Source organism: Rattus norvegicus, chromosome 17 (assembly GCF_021556685.1).
Source record: "Rattus norvegicus strain SHRSP/BbbUtx chromosome 17, alternate assembly SHRSP_T2T, whole genome shotgun sequence".
Classification (NCBI taxonomy): Eukaryota; Metazoa; Chordata; class Mammalia; order Rodentia; family Muridae; genus Rattus; species Rattus norvegicus.
Window position 1 is genome coordinate 59,339,730 of NC_141550.1, and position 21,635 is coordinate 59,361,364.

Genomic DNA, 21,635 nt, shown 5'->3' on the forward strand with positions numbered 1-21,635 from the left:
GACAGAGGGATGGAGGAAGGGTTTATAGAACCAAGGTGCTTACATTATGGTAGCTAAGAAGAAGAGGGGGGACAGGACAGGGCTGGGACAAGGGCAGTTTTCCAGAATGCATTCCCCAGTAACCTACTTCCTTCAGTTAGCCCTCACCTTGCCCCCTATTTCCAACCTGCTTCCCAAATACCACCACCAGCTGAGGATCCAGCTTTTAATACACGAGCCTGTGGGGGCCATTTCCCACCCAACCATAATGAGAGGTAAAGAGAATTGGACAAGCCCCAGGCTGATACCCATTGCTCTGTGAAATGAAGAAAGGCCTGCGCTAGCCTACTTGCCTGGTATCTTACTTCATGCTCTGACAGAGTCCTTGAAGGCCACACTTTGTCACTTGGCCCTTCTCCCATTTCCTTTCATTCTCTTCACCTCCCTCCTCTCTTCTACATGTGAACTTCAGCAGCCGCTCCTTTCAGGGTTTTTCTGCCTGGAACCAGAAGCTCAGTGCCCCCATAGATTTTGCCAGGCCACACTTCATATCATGGGGAGGGGAGGTATGAGCATACAAGGTGGTGCCTGCCTTTCTAATCCTTACCAAACCTCACTCCTCCCAGGACACACATTGTTGCTTTGGTGCAGCTTTGAGAACTCTGATCTCTGCTTTCTCTGCTCTGGTCCCGCATGTAATGACAAGCCTAGAACAGCCACCGTACAGCTAGTGGCAGAACAGGGTAGGGATAGGCCATTCTTCCGTGACCATCAAGGGACATAATGGCCACTTTCCAGGTCAACAGAGTCTAGACAAGAGGGTCAGGAGGAGTCTCTGTCCTAGGAATTCTTTCCTTCACTAGCCACCCCTTAAGGAAGTATAAGGAGGAAGGGGAGGGCTGAGGGCAAAGAGGCTTTTGCAGACAGCATGGGCAGAGCCTGCCTGGGGTGGATGAGAGAGGAAGGAAGATAGTTGTTAGCAAGGAATGCATCCAAACTCTGTGTGCCTTGTCTCTTCCTCACAGATAAAGCACCAGGCTGTGCACAAGCTGGCCTCAAAGTTTTCTTTTCTTTCTAGAGATAAGAAGAAATAACGTTTTCACAGGTCCTTTCTGAGAAACTCTGAAAACACACAAGTGGAGTTCCAGTTCCAACAGGTCAGCTGTCAGCTCTGCTCAGGTGCTGGCTGCTCCATGTGCTGTCAGTGCCATGGGGGGCTGCAAGGACACATCCGCTCTTCCTTTCCTTTGCACTTACATGTTCCTTCTCTTCCTTCCAGCAGAAATTGTCTTTTGCTTCCTGTTCTTGTCATCTGCCATTGCCAGAGACACATCATCTTGGGAACTTGTGCATGGTCTATCTCCCACCTCCTACTGAGTGTGGCTAGATTTCTGAAGGAACTGGGATGCCTTTGCCTGTCTGTGTCTGCCCTCTTTCCTCCCCTCCCCTTCCTCTCCCTGCTCCTCCTCCTTCCCCCACCCCCATCTTATCTTCCTCTTCCTCCCCCATTCCTCCTCCTCTTGGGTTCATGTTCGGCACCAGAAAAAATAACATGAAATAAAGTTGAGAATAAATACAATTTGAGCGATAGGAAACTATGATTGGGGTCTGAATCTGGTACAAAGTTGCAGGGTTAAAAGGAAGTTCTACTCCCTCATCAAGAGAACTTGTTGCATTATCCAAATTGATAGCTCTTCGTTTTTCTTTGTGCTTTAAAGGTTACTTTATTTTAGTTTGTGTATATGAATGCTTGTACACATGTGTACTGTGTGTGTGTGTGTGTGTGTGTGTGTGTGTGTGTGTGTGTGTGCGCGCGCATTCCCTGTGCCTTCAGAGACTAGAAAAGGCATCAGATCTCCTAGGGCGGAAGTTATAGGTGGTCATAAGGTCCCATATAGTGGCTGGAAACTGCACCTCAGGATGAGCAGTAAATGTTCTTACTCACGCCACCTCTTTAGCTTTCTCGTCTTTTCTGCGAGTCAAGCACTCTGTAGAGAGTAGCAGGTGAAGTCTCAAGAGGACAAGGTCACCATACCTGGCTTGGATAAATAGTCCTGGGGACAGGGGAGAGGGGAGACAGGGAAGTGACATTATTGTAAGGCAGAAAAGACTCAAGCAGCTGGCCACTGTCATGGTAACACTTCAGGTCCAGCATGTGCAGAGTCCCCCTTGCCTGAGCTGTGTTCTCACAGAGAAGCACTTTGGATTATTAGTCTAGTTTACTCTACTCTGATCTATGAGTCAGTCAGCTTAGGTGGTGTTGAATCTAAACTATTTGAATGGTTACCCACCTCCTGGTTGGAGGTGTTGTTCCTTTTCCTAACTGAGAAGACTTTTTTTTCTTTCAAAAACGTTGATAGTGTAGTCTGCACTAACTTGTGACTTTCCCATCTTCTATCCATTCTTCAACTCTCGGATATTGAGTTCCCTTTCATACTGTTCAACTGTACAGCCCTCCTACCTGCTGGATCTTGGTGCCCTTTGACCCTTTGCCCACTTCCCTGCTCAATGCCTTCTTCTGGCTTTCCTGTCCCTCTCTTGAAGTAATCATGTTCCGTGGATTCTTTTCTTGAGTCTGCTAAAGCTGACTATCATATATGGATACCTTAGCATAATAGGAGTTTGTTTTCTCTCAGTCCCTGGAGCTCAAAGCCCTGAATCAAGGCTCCCTCTGCAGGCCACTCCTATCCATCCATGCCCTTTTCCAGCTTCTGGAAGCTCCTGGCATGCTTCAGCTGATAGGCACATCCCTCCTGTCCCCCTTCCCTCCTGCCCCTACCCCTGGCATCCATTCTTGCTCCCTGTATCTCTTCTGTGTGTGTCGCTGTGATTGATTTCGGTCTCTTGTCATATCATTGAGTGCTGGAATCTTTTTTTTTTAAGATAGGACCTAGTAAGAGGAACATAGGTCACTGGGGACCTAGAAGGAGGATGTGGAAACCCCAGCGTCTTCATTTCTCTTTGTAGTGAAAACTACAAAAGAAGTAAGTACCTTTCTGCTCTATGCATTCCGCCATGATGCTCTGCTTCACTGCAGATCTAACATGACAGGATCCCAAAGTGTTGAAGCTCAGAGTCAAAACAAACCTTTCTTTCTCATAAATTGACCATCTCAAGCATTTAGGCACCATGATGAGAATATGACAGAAAGAAGTCCCAGTGTCTACATGTACCTACATGTGTCTACATGTGTCTACATATCCCTGATAAAGGTAGACACCAGTCATTACATCAGGACACCCACCTTAAGCCACTATGCTCTTGTCTTCATTGGATTACATCTGCAAAGATCTTTTTTTTCCAGGCAAGTAATATTTCCAGACACTGAGAAACAGGACTTGAACACCTTTGCTGGGAACAGAATTCAACTACAACATTCCTCAAGGATCTTTCTGCCTTTGGTCCATTTCTTTTCTTACTCTGACTGCCATACTTCAAGTTTGAATGCTTCCCACAGCTCTACCACCCTCTCTGCTGGATCCCACATAAGAACATCGGACTAGTGGGACAGCAGAGATGCCTCGAAGAAATTCTACTGCAAGTGGGAACTTAGCATACAATTCAGGTGGGTTTGCAGTTTGGTGATGGTGAGGGGAAGGGTCTATTTAAACACAGTAACACCCAGAAAAGTCTTCTGAGTGAAAACAAAGGTCTGACCTTACATCATGTACATAAAGAAACTTCAGGCTCATTAAACATAAAAATGTATCTTAATATATAAAGAGATATAAACTTAATATTCTTAAGAACACATTTATGACCTAGGAATTTTTGGGGCCCTGAAAGGTAAAAGCAGAAAATTCAGAGGCTTCACCAGGGAATAATTAATAGGTGTGTTTTATATTTGTCAGAGATACAAGAAACAGAACCAAAAGAAAGCTCATGTGGAGAAAAGAGATGTCATAAATGCACAAGATGGAGGAGGAGTTGCTGCAGAGGTAAAACAACACAATGGGAAGGAAGGGCAATGATGAATGGTGCATTAAGATCTCTTCAATGGGCAAAAACAAATGGCCCCATGTTCTATGCACTGGGCTCCCATTCCCAGCATGAAGTAGCCCTGACTCACTGCCCACAGGGATCTCCAAGGCAAACTTGGTACCCTGATGTGGTGAAGAGCTGAGATGCTGTCATCTTGGGTGGGGATAGTGGCTATCTGAGACCCCCAATTACAGACTCTTCTGTGTACAGTTACCCTATTTCCCACAGGGTCTGCGGCAGAGTTACAACTTATGATGACATTTGACTTACTCCAGTAATCTCTCCATTGTCTTTTTCAGCTTGGTAGAGAAGCCAAGAAAACTGTGACCCCTTAATTTAAGGGCAAAATAATCTGTTCTTAGCCATTGTAGTCTGGTGGAAAATATTTTGAAAAAAAATTACAACTGTACCAAACATGTTCTTTCCTTCTCTCCTTCTTTCTCCCCTCCCTCCCTTTCTCTCTCCCTCCCACCCTCTTTTCCTTCTTTACTTTCTTTCTTGCTTGCTTCCCTTCTCCCTCTCTCCCTCCCTTTCTCCCTTCCTTCCTTGGTTCCTTCTTTCCTTCTTCCCTCCCTCTCTTCTTTTCTTTTGAGATAAGATCTCATTATTAGCCTTGGCTAGCCTGAAACTTCCCAGGTAGACTAGGCTGGCCTCAAATTCACAGCAGTCTTCCTGCCTCTGTTTCCTGAGTCTCTGAATTAAAGGCATGTTCTTGGCTTCACCATCGTTTCTTAAACAGTGCAGCGTAAACAATGTTTTCACGATGTCTACTTTTTATGAGATATTACAGGTGATCTAGAGATAAACTATGTGGGAAATATATAATGCAATGTGATTCCAGGTGAAGAACCTGGGCAATCCTAGAAGCCAGAATGTCCTGAAACCGACCCCTTACGGATCCCAGGGGACATCTGTATTTGATACTTTTTGCCCTTTCTTTCAGAGTCTGGCTGTCACTCTATTCTGCTTCGTTACAATTTCACATCCTGGTGCTGGGGATGGAGCCCAAGGCCTTCTGCATGCTGGGAAATGCTCGACCATGGAGCCCTAGCCCAGACTCTGACTCTTGGACGCTATTATCCTTGCCCACTGTTGCCAACATAGTTTTACTTTTTGCTTTTGTTGGACCATTCCATTCTTGATCCCCAGTTAATGTGACTTCTGTTAACTTCTGCACAGGTACCCATTCGTTCCTTGCTGATTTGAACTGCAATTTAGATACTGGTAAAGAGAATGAAGAAAAAACCTGAACCCGAAAGAGTAAGCAACAAACAAACTGCTTAACACAAACGATGTGGACTCGACGCTGTAGCAATTAGTTACAGTGAAGAGAACTTGGAAAGCCCTGCAAGTCATGGCTCTCAGAATAAATGAAACTGGACATGGGTTTGCACAATTGGACACTGTCCTAACCCTACTTGACATGGCCAAGAAAAGACTGTGAATGTAAAACAGAGTGTCTACAAATGATCCCTAATTTAAGCATTGAAACCAAAAATACCGATCATGTCAGAGGAAAGACTAAGTTATTTCCAACATTTTCTAGGAAAAGATGGTATTGTTGAGGGTCGCCTGTGAAAATTCTGCATTAGTTGTTTTTCCTGATGTTTTGATGTTTATGAGTTTGTTAGGACTTTAAAACTTGTAATTTAAGATTGCACAGTTACCATTTTAATTACTGTTGCCTTCCTTTATCTCTTTTCTTTTTTGAGACAAGGTCTCCATGTGTAACCTTGGCTAGCCTGAAACTTGATATGTAGACTAGCTTTGCTTCAAATTCAGGGGGAAAATCTTTTCCTTCACACTAAGTTATTGAGTTAATATGTCTTAAGGGGAGCACTAATGGGTCCTGGGTACCTAGTGTCCTAGGAGAGACATGGGGTCAGTATGTGGGGAATGATGTCTGGGAAGGCGAGGAAGCTTCTGTCAAGCTGAGAGGACAACCCAGAGCACAGGGACAATAAAAGAGAAGCAGGAGGGAGGGCAGGGGAGGGAAGACTGCAGGGAGGAGGGGAAGGGGAGGAAAGACTGCAGGGAGGAGGGGAAGGGGAGGGAAGACTGCAGGGGGAGGGGAAGAGGAGGGAAGACTGCAGGGAGGAGGGGAAGGGGAGGGAAGACTGCAGGGGGAGGGAAGATTGAAGGGGAAGGGGAGGGAAGACTGCAGGGAGGAGGGGAAGGGGAGGAAAGACTGCAGGGAGGAGGGGAAGGGGAGGAAAGACTGCAGGGAGGAGGGGAAGGGGAGGAAAGACTGCAGGGAGGAGGGGAAGGGGAGGAAAGACTGCAGGGAGGAGGGGAAGGGGAGGGAAGACTGCAGGGAGGAGGGGAAGGGGAGGGAAGACTGCAGGGAGGAGGGGAAGGGGAGGGAAGACTGCAGGGAGGAGGGGAAGGGGAGGAAAGACTGCAGGGAGGAGGGGAAGGGGAGGGAAGACTGCAGGGAGGAGGGGAAGGGGAGGGAAGACTGCAGGGAGGAGGGGAAGGGGAGGGAAGACTGCAGGGAGGAGGGGAAGGGGAGGGAAGACTGCAGGGAGGAGGGCAGGAAAGAGAAGACTCCAGGAGGAGAGCAGGGGAGGGAAGCCTGCAGATTTGTCTCACATTGAAATTTGAACAATGTTATAATCATAAGCAATCCAAACACTGGCTGGAGTACTGCGGGTCACCAGCTGTGATCAGAACCTCTTCTGCATCCAACGTTGCCAAGAAAGCTCTCCTTTTTGCTCTCCGAGCATCCACCATCCCTAGAAAGCCTCCACCACAGCTCAGACTGAAAGGCATATGGGCAGCTATCTGACTGTAGCCTCCTCCTTCTAGAGTCTTCTGGCTTTTTCTCTAGAGCTTGCAATTTCCTTGCCAGTATATAAGTCAGACACAGGCAACTTTTCTATTGATTTGTACAAAGCTCCTAGGTTTCCAGCTTAGTTTTAATAGAAACTGCCTCTCCCTGTGCCATCTGACATGTAGATCTCAATAATTAAACTGCATAGCTGCCGGGCTGAGCCCAGTGGCCTAAGCCGATCTGGTGTTAAACACGAAGGGAGTTGTAGGCCCACAGTGAGCTGCTGAAAGCAGGAGGCGAGTCTCCTCCAGGCAGCTTGCATTAGTGTGGCTTCCTGAGGAAAGGGGAACGTGGTTGATCAACCCTGTTGGGCCAGATTCTTCCCTAATTAGTCAACAGCGAAGCAATAGAAGACGGTGCAGAAGATTGCTGACCTCAGCAGTGTCGGAGCAGTGAACAGACAGCTTTGAGGATTTTTGAAAACTCAAATTCCGACAAGCTACTTATTAATTTACTTGTGTAGCAGGCTCCAGAAGACCCGTGTTCTGACCTGGTAGGACTACTGTGGACCCCAGGGCCACTCTCCATGCTTTCTGCTGAGCAGGACAGCCCAGCTCTTGACATCCACCGCAGAGGCTGCTTTATTTCCCCGTGCCTCCTCACCTGAGCAGTCCTCCTGAGCCTCCGTTCGTGGGTTGGCTCAGTATCTGCACGGACTCTGTACTGGGGGCTTTCCCAGCACCTGTGTGGGTTGAAATGCATTTATTAGAGATGGCGCAGTGTGCCCTGGATTTGGGACTGAACATCAGGTTGTTACTCCATTAAGAGACAGTATTTGAGCTTGAGCCTGGAGCTACTACATGCTGCAATCTATTCTTCTCCACAGTCTTCCAGCCTTGAGCCATAGGAGAGCGCATCCCATCTCTAAACACTTGAGCACCAGCCTAGATTCGCTCTGGTAATCTCGACTCGCGCTTCCAGATGGCCCGTCCTGACTTCTCAGAGCCAGACCTCACAAAACCCTGTTATGTCTGCTCCCAGATGTCCAGCAATTTTCCCACCTTCCTCCAACCCCCACTGCCACCACCCAGATCTAGCCTTCCTCTCCTGGCCCACAGCTGACAGCCTCTGGTTAGTTTATTTACTTCAAGTCTCTTCTTGCCCTGACTTTTCCTTTATAGAAAAAACAGAGACAAATCCTTGTCATTAAATTCCCCAAACTCCCAGAGAAAAACCCCATGATAAACCCTGAATTACTTCTCATTGCACGCAAGGCCCAAGGGATCTGGCCCTGCTTTACCTATTTTGGGAATAAGTGAGTGGAGATTGCTAAGGATGGACCCACGGCATCCTCTGTGCACACTAAGGGTTCTGTCACTGAGTCAGATGTCTTCCACTTGCTTTGCTGTTTGCTCTAAGGGTTCTGTCACTGAGTCAGATGTCTTCCACTTGCTTTGCTGTTTGCTCTAAGGTTCTGTCATTTGAAGGACAGACTACTGTCTCCTGCACCTTTACCCTTTTGTAGATGGCTGATGACCCTTGTTCTTGATTCTCAGTGGCCTTTATCTTCTGCTCACCAAGCCAATGGCTTCAGCAGAGAGAGAGCCCCGTGTCCTCCCCCAGGGCCCAAGGCTCCCACAGCCTTCTGCCTGACTGTTGTCATAATATCCACAATGTATGCATTCACTTATCTTTTTCTCTGAAAGAAAAAAAAAAACCTGTGCTTTCCTCAAGGGCATGGTCCACATCTCTAGTTTTGGCACCTAATGTACCATATGCCAAATACACAGATTAGAGTGTTTATTTTAGAAATGCATGGAAAAGTTGATGGGACACCCCCTCTATTATGACTAGCTTTAAGCATTAATGTGGAATCATGTGGAAAGAGATTCTCAAGGGGGATTGCCTACATTGGGTTGGTGTGTGGGTATGCCTGTGGGGAAAGTGTCTTCAGTTAACTGAAATGGCATGTCCCAGTCTACTGTGGGCATTGCCAAATTCCCTAGGCAAGGGCTGACTACCTAAGAGTAGAGAAATTAAACTAGCACAAGCAAGCAAGTGAACGTGCATGCATCCATTTCTCTCTGGATGTGACATCACTGGCTGTTCGATGTCCTCACCTTGACCTTCTCACCATGATGGACTGTGACCTGGAATTGTCAACTGAAATAAATCTCACTCTCCCCTAAGTTGAGCTTTTTTTCAGAGTATTTTGTCACAGCAACAGAAATGAAATTAGAACACTGTCCCGTTATTTTTATTTTGGCAACTTTACTTCAAGGAAAGTATAAATTGAAATCTAAAACAGCACAGTATTGTGAGTTCTACTACTTTCTCTAGATACCACGGGGGTCTCTCTTTTTCTGGGATGTCCATAAGAAGTTTGTATAAATTAAGGATGGATGAGGAACTGTATTGTCAATATGGGGTGAGGAGGAGCAGTGGGGGGTGGAGTAGGGTGTGAGGGAGAAACAACTGGGAGACAGCAGTCCCTTGCCCAGGAGTCTCTGTGATTATCAAGTTTCCAAGGAGAATGACTCTGGACATTCTGGGTGTAGTCTCTAGAATAGGAATGGCCTCTGTTTATGCCCACTGCTGGATGAAAGGCTGGGTTGGCACAGGACAGAATGTTCCAGCACAGGATATCTATGTGAGAGCACTGGCTATGAAAGGAAGGGAGTGTCCTTCGTGGGCATGAACTTGGTTCTTAACTACAACACTAGATAGAAGGCCAAGGGTACACCATCTTATTCACTCTGAGATTCAGTGTCTCTAGCGTCCATTGTGGAAGACATAAGGGTTTTCCTCCCTAAGCTACCTACAAAGGTCTGAGTTAGGCTGAGGCAAGGCAAGGCAAATTGGCCAGGCACAGGAGCTGAGCTGGTTTGTGATGTAAGTTTCCCTGCCAATGGGAGCCAGCTGTCATCTTGCCATTCATGCCCAGGAGGCATTCAGCATGATTCACCAGGCCTGCCAGGGACCAACACTGGAGCCTGCACTTTGCAAGGCTTTTTATGGGCTCCTTCCCTTCACAATTTCTCTTCAGCAGCTGCAGCCTGAGCAGAATCAAAGCCACTGTTTGTGCTGGGTTTGCCCCTGGAAAGCCCCCTTGGCTCCCATTGTCCTTTCAGCCTCTGTATTCTGTGGCCTTGATGAGGTTTATAAGCACTGCCTGTCAGAAACCCAAGGTCAGCCAGGATTTGTGAAACTCGTCACTTCTCATGACTGTGATAGCCTGCCTGCCTGCTAGGTGGAGGCAATAGGCATCCTGTCAGACCAACCTGCTGCTCAGAGTTATTCTCAGGTAAGGTGAATAAAACAGGACTTCCCTTGGTTTAGTACTGAAAGAATCATTCAGGGGAACCTTTATTTTTAGGAAAAAAAACAATACAAAATAAAGACAAACAAACAAAAGACAGCTTATGATGTCTACAGATGCCGACCTTCATCTCAGGTCTGATGACCCGAGTTCAATCTCCAGGACCCAAGTAAAATCAGAGAATCTATTCCACAAAGTTGTTCTTTGGTCTCTACCTACATGCCCATACATGCATATCCCATACACACAGTAACAATAGAGAAGTCAAATCAGACTGTCTTTTAAAAAGTCCTGTTCTCCAAGCCTTGGGAGTGGTGTCTACTCCCTTTCCAAACCTACCTGTCCGGGTATTTGTACTTACCTCATCCTAAGCACAGTAGCTCAATGCAATGCATAACCTTTTCCAATTGCTGCTACATGCTTTTATGCTCACCGCATGTCTCTCTTTGGACAAGTCCCTATAAGTATTTATTGTGTCCATGTTTCTCTTGCCCCATCATTTTGATGCCACTTGTAAAACGGGACTCCTCCTGAACCTCTATAAGAGATTTTTGCAAATTCTCTCAGACACAGACCTGGCCAAGAAGCTTGGCTGTCATAAAATTTACCTGATTTAGAACATAGAGAAATAGCACTTGTCAAAAGCAATGCTCATCCTGAGTGGAGGAGATCTCAAAGGTGCATGAAGAATGTGTGTGCCTGTGTTTAAATTAGGCTCTACCTCTGAACCTTGGAGCTTGCTTGACAACCACAGTGCAAAGTTGAGTGTCAGCCAGATGTTACCCTGAATCATTACCATGGGGGCTTTCTCTCCAGTCAAGAGATAGCTTGCTATGCCTGAAAGTTCTAAGCATAGAAGCCACTGTAGGTGACTTGGCTAAGCCAAACAGAGCTGGTCTTAAGCAGGCCCTGTGAAGACAGTGTGGTGGTAACTGCTGTCTCTGGACTAGTTTTGACAGGGTATGAGAAACATGAATTCCACAAACCACTATGAGACCCAAAGATGCTGAATTTGAACTTCACAGAGTCTGTTGATAATTCGTTGTGCTTGATTGTTCTGATTCCCAGTCTAAGAGGCGCTCGTTTCCAGGCTCACTGACTTCTGCCATGGGTACTTACAGAGGGGCTTCAGTTACTTCTGGCTGAAGAATTTGGACATTGCTCATTTAGTGGGATTTATGGCCAAAGGGCGGAATCCCAGGACCAATCACTTAGAAAATGTCTCCAAAGCCGGTTTGCTGAGGCCGCTCTTCTTTCCCGTTATGTGTGCAGACATTCGCTTCCTGCCTCAGAACAAATTCAAATAAGGAATCAAAGAAAACAAAACAATGTGGACTGTGGCCACAATTTCCTTATCTGAATGGTCCAAATGGTCCAAGGGAAAACTGATACTTACTTGACTGATTTCTCTTCCTACCCCACCAGATTATGATTCATTGGGAAAATGTTCCTTGTAGTCTTAGAGTCTTTCCAAGCACTGGCTATGCCGAAGGGACCTCAGGAGCCTCAGCCAAGTCTTGAAATGATACAGGATAAATCAAGGGCAAAAAAGCTTTCATTTTGAAGACTGGGACTTGAACCCCACCCAGGCTTGAGCAGAGGGCAGAACCTCCCTTTGCTGACTGCACTGAGAACCCACTCTGGACCTTGGACCTCCCTTACAGTTGTGATGTGTTCCTTTGTCCTACTCAACGTTTCTTTTTTTTTCCTTTACAAAACATTGTGGTTTTTACAGAAAAACTTGGCCAAAGTATCAGATTCTTTGCCATTTAGGCTGAGCATGCCAGATACAATATGTTCAGTGTGATTTTATTTTGTGTTTCTTTTTCCATTTATAATAATGGAGCTCAGACTATGGCAAGGTCTCTACCCCTATATCGCAGCCCACTGGACATGAAATGCCTTTTTTTTTTTGGCCTGAAAAATCCCCAGGGCCATGTGACTCGTCGAGCTACTGGCTTGATGGCAGCTTCCTAGATCCCATAGCTTGTGTGTCTTGTCTGCAGCAGAGTAAGTGTCAGCTCCCACACTGAACTGGTACTCACATGCCCCGGGTAGCACGGCTCTATTCAAACCAAGGCTGAATCCTATTCCAACCAAGGTCCCCAGATTTTTCTGCAAACAAGCCATCTAATGCCTTAGCCATTTTCTCAACCCAGGAGGAAAGGCTGGGGAGGAAGGATCTACTCAGTATAGAATGTAAGATTCCAGGGAAGACTTTATGGTCAGGAGTGATCTCCCCTCATCATTATAGATACATAGCATGGAAGGTTGTAGAAAGAATCAACAATTGGGCGGAGAGATGGCTCAGTGGGTAGGAACACTTGTTGCACAAGTGTGAAGATCTGAGTTCAGGCTCTCACCACCTTTATAAAAACATAGAGAATGGCCCCATGTGTCTGCAACCCCAGCACTGACTGTGTAATGGGATGGGTCAGGAAGATCAGTGGGCCTTGCTGGCCACTAACATGACTCCAGGCTCAGGGAGAGACCTTGTCTCCAAGGGACAAGGTACAGAGTCATAGAGGACACTTGACTTTCTCTTCTAGCCTCTGCATCTGTGTGTGCACAGCCACAAGCACACACACACACACACGAAAGAGAGAGAGAGAGAGAGAGAGAGAGAGAGAGAGAGAGAGAGAGAGAGAAACAGAGGCAGACAGAGACAGAGACACATTTCAGAGCTAATGGAAGGAAGACAGGAATGCAAATGTGTTTTCTGATGAAGAAGTGACTGTAGGTTGCACTGGAGTCCTTACCCACTGTCAAGGCATACATGAACTGCTCCAGCTCAGGACTTACTTAGAAGCTCTGTGCCAGGTGGGTGCTAATGGTGATGGTTCACTGCTGCTGTGTACAGCATCCCTGGCCTCAGCACTGCCCACAGTACTGTGGTGCTTAACCACACCCTCCAGTGTCACCTCTTCTGCTCGAGGGGTTAAGGGGGCCTGTGCTTCCTATCACTGGTGTGGGCACACACAGGTGCTGGGAGTTTGTTTGTGTCCTTGACCAGGAAGCACCATCCTCCCAGGCTTTGTTCCCTCTGCAAATTCTTCAGCACTTATCCCATTTGCTATCTAGTTTAATTTCCTTTTCTTTCCTTCTTTAGCAATGTGGGCTGAATGCCATTCCTCGGCGGATCTGTCAGCGATGAATATATTGAAAGATGATGAGTGCCAGGAACTTGGCCACCAGCCAGAGGGTACAGCAAAAGACGGGGAGCATCATGTGCAAACCTGAGACTGCACTAAAAAGTCAAGCTGATCGAAAAGGAAAGCAAATAACCAATCAATAAAACAAAAGGGAAAAAATCCCAAAAGCAAAAAGATTAGCCTTCTACAGTCTGCCTCCCACAGCTTTTGTTTAGAGGGAATTCAACAGCTCTGACTTTCTGTGCCAGCTGTGCCAATGCCTCGGGGCAGATCAGAATTCAGTCTACTACTCCCACTCACTGTCACAGGTCTGTACAATGTATAGACTAGTCTGGGGATAGGGCATTTCTGAAGTGGTTTCAAAGCAGACAATGCTGCACTGGAAGGCCAGTGGGCTGTCTCAGCCTTCGGAAAAGTTCAGGCTTCCTAGCCCTTCTCCTCCCAGTTCAAAGATGCCTAAAAAGGGGCATGAAAACCAAGAGATGAAAACCAGAGCTCCATACTTCTGTCTGGCTAACCACAGTCTTTTAGTTCTAACACCCAAATAGGCGTTTTGGCAGTGCCGATCAAAATCAGGGAGGGGGCAGGGGAAAATGTGCCACAGTTCTGTGCAGGTCAACTGAGATTAAAATAAATATTTCTTGGAGGAGTCCAAGCCCACATTCTTTGTTTCTGTCACAAATGGCAAATACAAAATGTGCAGTGGCATCCGCATGAGCTGTATACGTTCAAGGAGACCTGAGAGCTCAGATCTTCATCTGAGAGTTAGCAGAGAGAGAGAGGTCCTAGGAAAGGAGTGTGCTTTTGAAACCTCAATGTCCACCCCTAGTCATGTACCGCCTCCATAAGGCCACACCCCCTAAACTTTCCTAAACAGTTCCACCAAGGGTGGGGTGGTGGCGAGGTAAGTATTGTCATCCGGGAAAAGAGTTGAAACGAAGAATCATCTAGAGCCTGTGGGCTCATCTGTGGAGGACTGTCTCCATTATGTTAACCGATGTGGGAAGGCGCAGCCTGAAAGTGGTAGCACTGCCCTCTAGGTTTGAGGCTGAACTAAGCAGAGAAATGGCGCTGTGTGCCGGCGCACCGGCATCCACCTTTCCTTGCTTTGGCCATTGATGTGACCATCTGCTTCAAATCCCTGCTGCCTTGACTTCTCAGCTCTGATGAAGTGCGTGATGAACTTTCTCCCGTGACAGTTTTCGCTGGAGTATTTTACTACAACTACAAAAACGAAACTAAGACAGGTGGTCGCTAGCCTTGCGATCCACTCAGCCTAGCCTTCTTAGTGGGCGCGCCATCCCACCGAGAGACCCTGTATCAAAACCCAAAACGATAACAACAATCTCAAGCAAAAACAAGACATGGGAGACAGTTATCCTAGTTCAGTTTCTGTGATGCTGTGATCCAAAAGCAACCTGGGGAAGAAAAGATTTATTTGGCCTGCAGCTTACAGTGCATTGTCAAGGGAAGCCGAGACAGGAACTCAAGGCAGGGCCATGAAAGCAAGGACTGAGTACAGGCCTTAGGAGAATGCGGCTCACTGGTTGCTGCCCATAGCTTGCTCGGCCTGCATTCTTACAGTACCCAGGAGTACCTGTCCATAGTGGGACGCATTCTGACACAAGCACAAATCAAGAAAATGCCCCACAGACATGGCCATAGGCCAAGATAATGGAGGTGGTTCCTCAGTTGACGTTCCTTTTCCCTAAGTGACAGTAGTGATGTCACATCGACCAAAATTGACTAGCATAAGAGCTGTTGAGGAATTTCACCTAAGAGTACCCTCTGGTCTCCATATACATGTTCGCACATGTATATGTGCACCATCTGAATACATGCATTTACACACACATGCATGAATATACACACAGGCATACTCATCCACCCAAAAAGGCATGCGTGTAAAAACAAAAAGGTCTTCTGTATCTAGTTTTTTTTTAGTTTTTCCTTTTTATTGAAAACAGATTTTTTTCTCACATAATACATCCTGATAATGGTCCCCCACCCTCTATTTTGCCTAACTCCTCCCCACCTTCCCTTTCATCCAGATCTACTCCATTTCTGACTCTCAATAGAAAATAAACAGGCTCCTAAGAGATAACAATGAAATAAAATAAAATGTAGCAAGATAAAACAGACTAACACATTGGAATTGGACAAAACAAACAGAAGGAGAAGAACCCAAGAGAAGGCATATGAGTCAGAGACCCATCTGTTCGTACACTCATGAAGCCCATAAAAACCACTAAGCTAAAAACTGTAATGGAAAACATAAATAAAACAAGGTAAAAATAAAAACTGATAAAAAAGGAAAAGCCCTGACATGACACATTAGACAAGTAGCATCCAGAGACACCATTTAGTTTACTTTCTCTTAGTCAGTCATCTACTGCTGGCATGGAGCCTGCCCTGGAGAGGGACTTGTTTCTCCAGGGAGACTCGCTTGGAGGAAGCCAAAGTTTTATTTACAAGTGGCTATCAATTAGAGAATGCTTCTGGGTCAGGGATGGGGGCCTGTGCCCACTTCTCTTTTCAGCTCTAGGTCTCCATCTGGTGCAGACTCATGCAGGCCCTGTGCATACACAGTGTCTGTGAGTCTACATGGAAATCTTGTTGATTTAGAGGACCTTGTTTTCTTGGTGCCTTTCATCCCCCTAGCTCTTACCCTCTCTCCACTTCCTCTTCTTTGAGGTTCCATGAGCCGTCAGGGGAGGAATTTGATGCAGACAAGGTCTCTCATTTTCTGTATGATGTCTGACTGTATACGGCTCTGTATTTGATCCTATCTGTTGCAGGAGGATGATGGGTGCAGGAAGCTTCTGGAATGATGGCTGAGCAAGGTGCTGATCTGTGAATATAGCAGAATGTCAGTAGGAGGCATTATATTGCTACGTTTAAAAAAAATGTATTTGTTTTTACCCTAGGTCCCGGGGACCTCTAGTCTCAGGTCCTTGGTCACTCAAGAAGTGTCTTGTGTGGATTCCATTTCATGCATTGGGCCTTAAATCAGATATTGGTTGGTTGCTCCCATAAACTTTGTGCCACAATTATCCAGCATATCTTGCAGGGAGGACAGCACTGTAGATCAAAGAGGTTTTGGTTGTGTTGGTGTTTGTGTATTTCCTTTGGTGGTTCGCTGAATACCTTCCCATACTGAAGATGCTAGCACATGGGAGGAAAGGCTCTACATAGGTGTAGGCTCAACGTTTTCACATTTAGGAGCTGTGCAGGTGTTGTCTTAAGTTTTCTCAGTTTGTAGAGAGCAACAGCCTGGGTTTTGTGAGGGTTCCCATGGGACCCCTTTGGCCAACGACTCAATTATTACCCAATCCCACTACTGGAAGCTTCATTTGGTGACAAGAGATGACCATTTTGGGATCTGTCTCCCCCATTTGGTGATTTCATTTAGATCACCTTCATACATGTGTTTTTTAGGAAACATCTACTGTACTACACCTCCATACTCCCTCTTAAGTAGCCCTTAATTTTATCTTTCTCTCCTTCAGTGGCCTCCCTCATCACCTCTTATGCACTCTATCCACTTAATCCTCCTGTTGTAGTCCACACTCCACCCCTGCACCCATCCACAATTTCTATCCTTTCCTACGGAGACCTCCTCCCACCAACTCTCTTACTCCATACCTAACTTCTGTTCTGTGGATCGTAGTTTCATTACCATTGACTTAAGAGCTAATATCCACATATTAGCAAATACATCCCATATTTGTCTTTCTGAGTTTGGGATACCTTACTCAGAATGATTTATCCTGGTTCCATCTATTTCTATGTGACTTACATGATTTTATTTCTTTGTAAACAGCTGCGTAGTACTCCATTGTGTAAATGTACCATATTTTTTAAATCTAGATATGTATTGAGAGACATCTAGGTTGTTTACAATTCCTGGCTATTATAATTAGAGCAGCAGTGAATGTGGCTGAACATGTGTCTATGTAGTAGGGTGAAGTGTTCTTTGGGTATACACCCAAGATCTTAAGGAATATCAATTCCCATCTTCCTGAGGTGCGGACACACTGATTTCCATAGTGAGTTACAAGTTTGAAATCCCACTAGCAATGGACGAATGCTTCCCTTGCTCTATATTCTTGCCAACATAAGCTGTTTCTTGTTTTACTGATCTTAGACATTCTTACAGATGTAAGCCGAAATCTCAAAGTAGTTTTGATTTGTATTTCCCTGATGGCTAAGGATGTTAAACATTTCCTAAGTGTTTCTCAGACATTTGAGTTTCTTCCTTTGCAAACTCTGTTTATATCTCAATCCCATTTATTATTTCTTTTTTCTTTTTTTTTTGCCTTTCTTTCTTTAAAACTTTTTTATCTTTATTAACTTGAGTATTTCTTATTTACATTTCAATTCCATTTATTATTTCTTTTCTTGATATATAGTTCTTTGTATATTTTGGGTATTAGCCCTCTGTCAGATGTGTAGTTGGTAAAAAAAATCTTTTCCCACTCCATAGGCTGTTGGTTTATCTGAACGATGCTGTCTTTTTTCTTGCAGAATCTTTCAGTTTCATGAGATCCCATTTATTAGTTGTTTATCTTAGTGCCTGTGTCAATGGTGTTATTTTCAGAAAGTCTTCTGTGCCAATGAGTTCAAGGTTATTCCCCACTTTCTTTTCTATCAGTTCTAGTTGTCTGGTTTTATGTTGAGGTGTTTGGTCCATTTGGAATTGAATGTTGTACAGGGTGATTAATATAGATCTATTTGGATTCTTCTACTTGCAGGCATCCGGTTTGACCACTTGTTGAAGATGCTCTTTTTTCCCAATGTGTATTTCTGAATTCTTTATCAGAAAGAATCAAAAAATCAGGAGTGCATAGGTGTATGAATATATGTCTGGTCCTTCACTTTCATTCCCTTAATCAACCTGTCTCCTTTTATGCCAGTATCATGCTTTTTCTATGACTATAGCTCTACAATTTAAGGTCAGGGATGGCAACACATCCAGCAGTTCTTTCATTGTTTTAGCTATCCTGATGTTCTTGAGTGTCCACGGGAAGCTTAAAATTGTCCTTTTAATGTCTGTGAAGAATTGTTTTGGAAATTTGATGGGAATTGCATTGAATCTGTAGATTGCTTTTGGTATGATGACCATTTTTACTATGCCAATCATGCCGATTAATAAGCATGAAAGGTATTTTCATTTGATACCTTCTTCAATTTCTTTCATCAGTGTCTTAAAGTTTTTGCCATACAACCCTTTCACTTGCTTGGTTAGAATTACTCTAAGATGTTTTATGTTATTTGAGGCTACTGTGAAGTGTGCTATTTCCCTAAGTCCTTTCTCAGTCCATTTGTCATTTGTATATGGGAGAGCTATTAATTTGAGGGAGTTAATTTTATATCCAGGTACTTTGCGGAAAGTGTTTATCAAGTGTAGGAGTTTCCTGCTGTAATTTTAAAGGTTATTTATACATACTATCATATCATCTGTGAATAAAGATACTTTGACAATTTCCTTTCCAATTTGTTTTCCCCTGTTCTCTTTCAGTTGTCTTATTGCTCTAGCTAGGACTTAAAGTACTTATTGAATAAGTATGGAGTGAGTGTCTTGTTCCTGATTTTAGTAGAATTGCTTTGAGTTTTATTTAAGATAATGTGGCTATGGGCTTGCTGTAAATGCTTTGCTTATATTCTTTGTACTTCTAATCTCTTCCGAATTTTGATCATGAGGGAGTGTTGAATTTTGTCAAAGGCCTTTTCTGCATCCAATGAGATGATCATGTTGTTCATATGGTACCTTACATTTGTTGATTTTTGTTTATTAGAACCACCCCTGCATCCCATGGATGAAGCCTACTTGTTCATGGTGAATGAACTTTTTTTGTGTTCTTGAATTCCATTTGCAAATCTTTTCAGTGTTCATAAGAAAACTTAGTCCTTTCTTTGGTGGGCCTTTATATCATTTGGGTGTTGGGTAATTGTGGCCTTGTAAAACGAATTGGGCAATGTCCCTTTTATTTCTATGTTTTGGAATAGTTTGAGGAGCATTGGGGGACTTCTTTGAAAGTCTGATAGAATTTTGCACTAAAACTATCTGGCTTTTTCTTGGTTAGGAGATTTTTAATGACTGCTTTTGTGGAGAGCCGCAATAACATTCGCCATCACAAGATGGCGCTGGCTTCCACTGTGCCCCACGTGGAAAGCCGGGATAGCTTTTTGCCATTACAAGATGCCACTGGCCTCCGCCGCGCCAGCCGACTTCCTTTCAGGAAGTTAACTGTGTGCGCATGTGCAAGAGTGCCTTCGTGCCAGGTCTTTGCCCACTCCGGGGTGTGCCTATGAGATCATGGGTAAGCAACCAATCAGGTGTGGATGTGCCACGCTAGGGTGTATATAAGCCGCGCCATGCTGGCGCCCCGGGCCCTCTCTTTAAGATACAATAAAAAGGTTTTTGCTGCAGAAGGATTCGTGTGTCCCCGCGTGTTCTTGCTGGCGAGATAGCGCAGGACATCTGGTGCCGAAACCCGGAATAAAAAACGCCACACCATCGCCAGGCGCCGAGGAGGGGTCCTCCGTCCGCAGAGAGAATCCAGAACTGTAGTGTTTAAGGTAAACTCTGAAAGATATGTTTGGTCTTGATCTGTTCCACTTCTCTCCCCCGCTAGAAGATGCGGCGGAAGTTTTTGTTATCGTTTTAGCAGCCTTCATGCTTTCTCTTTTGGTTTTTGATTTTGTGGCTGCTGCTAGACAACGTCAGAGGTCGTGCCTGGAAGATGGGAGCCGCCCAACTGCAATAGCCAGACAGAGAGTGCTAGGAAAGTTACAAGGCTGCATGTCAGAAACAGAGCGGGATAAAAAATTAAAGAGCTCAAAGAGAAAAGATAAATATAAGAAGACAGACCCTTCCAAAGACTTCAGATCTGAGGGAGCGAGATATTGGGGAAAGAATGCCCCAGGAGAGAAACAGAGAAAGGAGAAAAAAGTTTTGAAAAGGAGAAGCCTTTATCCGGTAAAGGAGTTAGAGGCTTTAGAGCTTGATAGCTCAGAAACAGATGAGCTTGGCTCCTCTGAGGAAGAGGATTTAGAAGATGAGGCAGCTCGCTATGAAGAAGAAAGATATGGGCCTAGGTGGAGAGCCACTGTGAAGAAACCAAAAGTTATGGATCCTTTGTGGACAAGGCTGGTAATTTTGTCTAAGCTTCACAGAGTCATACTGATCAGATTTGATAGAGGTAGACCGCCTGAAAAATTTATTCAGGAGAATCAAACAAAAGGACATCTCAATGCCCATGCACAGCTTGATGGAGTTAATGTAATTGGGTTGTGAGTGGAAATATTCAGGACTGTGTTTCACTTCCATACCATTTGTGAATGTTAGTTGTGCTGCTCAGATATCCCGTAATATATCTCAGTATCTTACAGGAATTTGGTTTCAACATGTTGATGGACTAGTCCAGGAATTGAGACAATCCATCGTCCATATCAACTCCACTCGAGTGGATGGTCACCGTGGAAGTGGTGGGAAAGGGGAAATCCTACCTCTCTGCTGACTCCTATTGGAATCTGGGTTCCTTTCGTGGAACACCATCTAGTTTTTCCTCTTTGTCTATTGTCTGTCCTTGGTGCACCAAGCTATCCATGTATGTCAGTTTATGTCTGTGGTTTTTGTTTCTTGTTGCTTAAATGTTTTATGTTTCATGTTCAAAAGAGAAAATGGTAAAAACTTTATCTGCTGGTCATTCACACCTTGATTTGGTTTTAACTCGTTTCAAAAAAGGAACAAATGAATAAAAAGCAGTTTCAATCAGTCCTTGGAGCCCTGTACCTGTAGCCAGGTGTCTAGGTCAGCTGGAGAAGCTGCCCAGGGGTAAGCGTCTACATGAGCTGATTATTAGACTCAACAGGTGACAAGGTGCTTCTCTTAAAATCATAGCTAAAAAGGTAAAAATGGTGCTTGGTCTAAATATTAAAGATATGTGTAGCCACTTCAATTTTGTTTCTCATTGGTTTTAAATGTATAAATATGCTCCACATGCCTTGGTTATGGACTATTGGCTTTTAAGTTATTGGATATGGTTAAAAAGGTATAATATTGGTAACAGAAAGTTGACATAAAGCTGGTAATTTGGATAAAGTCATTCTAGACAACATGTGACATGAGCCAACCTAGGGAAACAGGTCTAAATTGAGATAATATTTTTATGGAATTCTTATTCTAGAAACCAGGCTTCTAAAAGATTTTAGGATAATGTCTCTTTGTTGAGATATTGGAGACCACACCATCGTGCATTCATTTATAGGAACTGACAGTCAAACTTTGTAACAGTGTTTTGGAGACTGGATTTTAGAAGCTAGTTTGTTAGAGGCTGAGTTGTGCTTTCCAAAGTTGTGGTTTGCCCTGGAGTTATCTGTATTTTGATGCTAATTCCACTGCCCCAAGAACAGCTGCCTAGTCAAG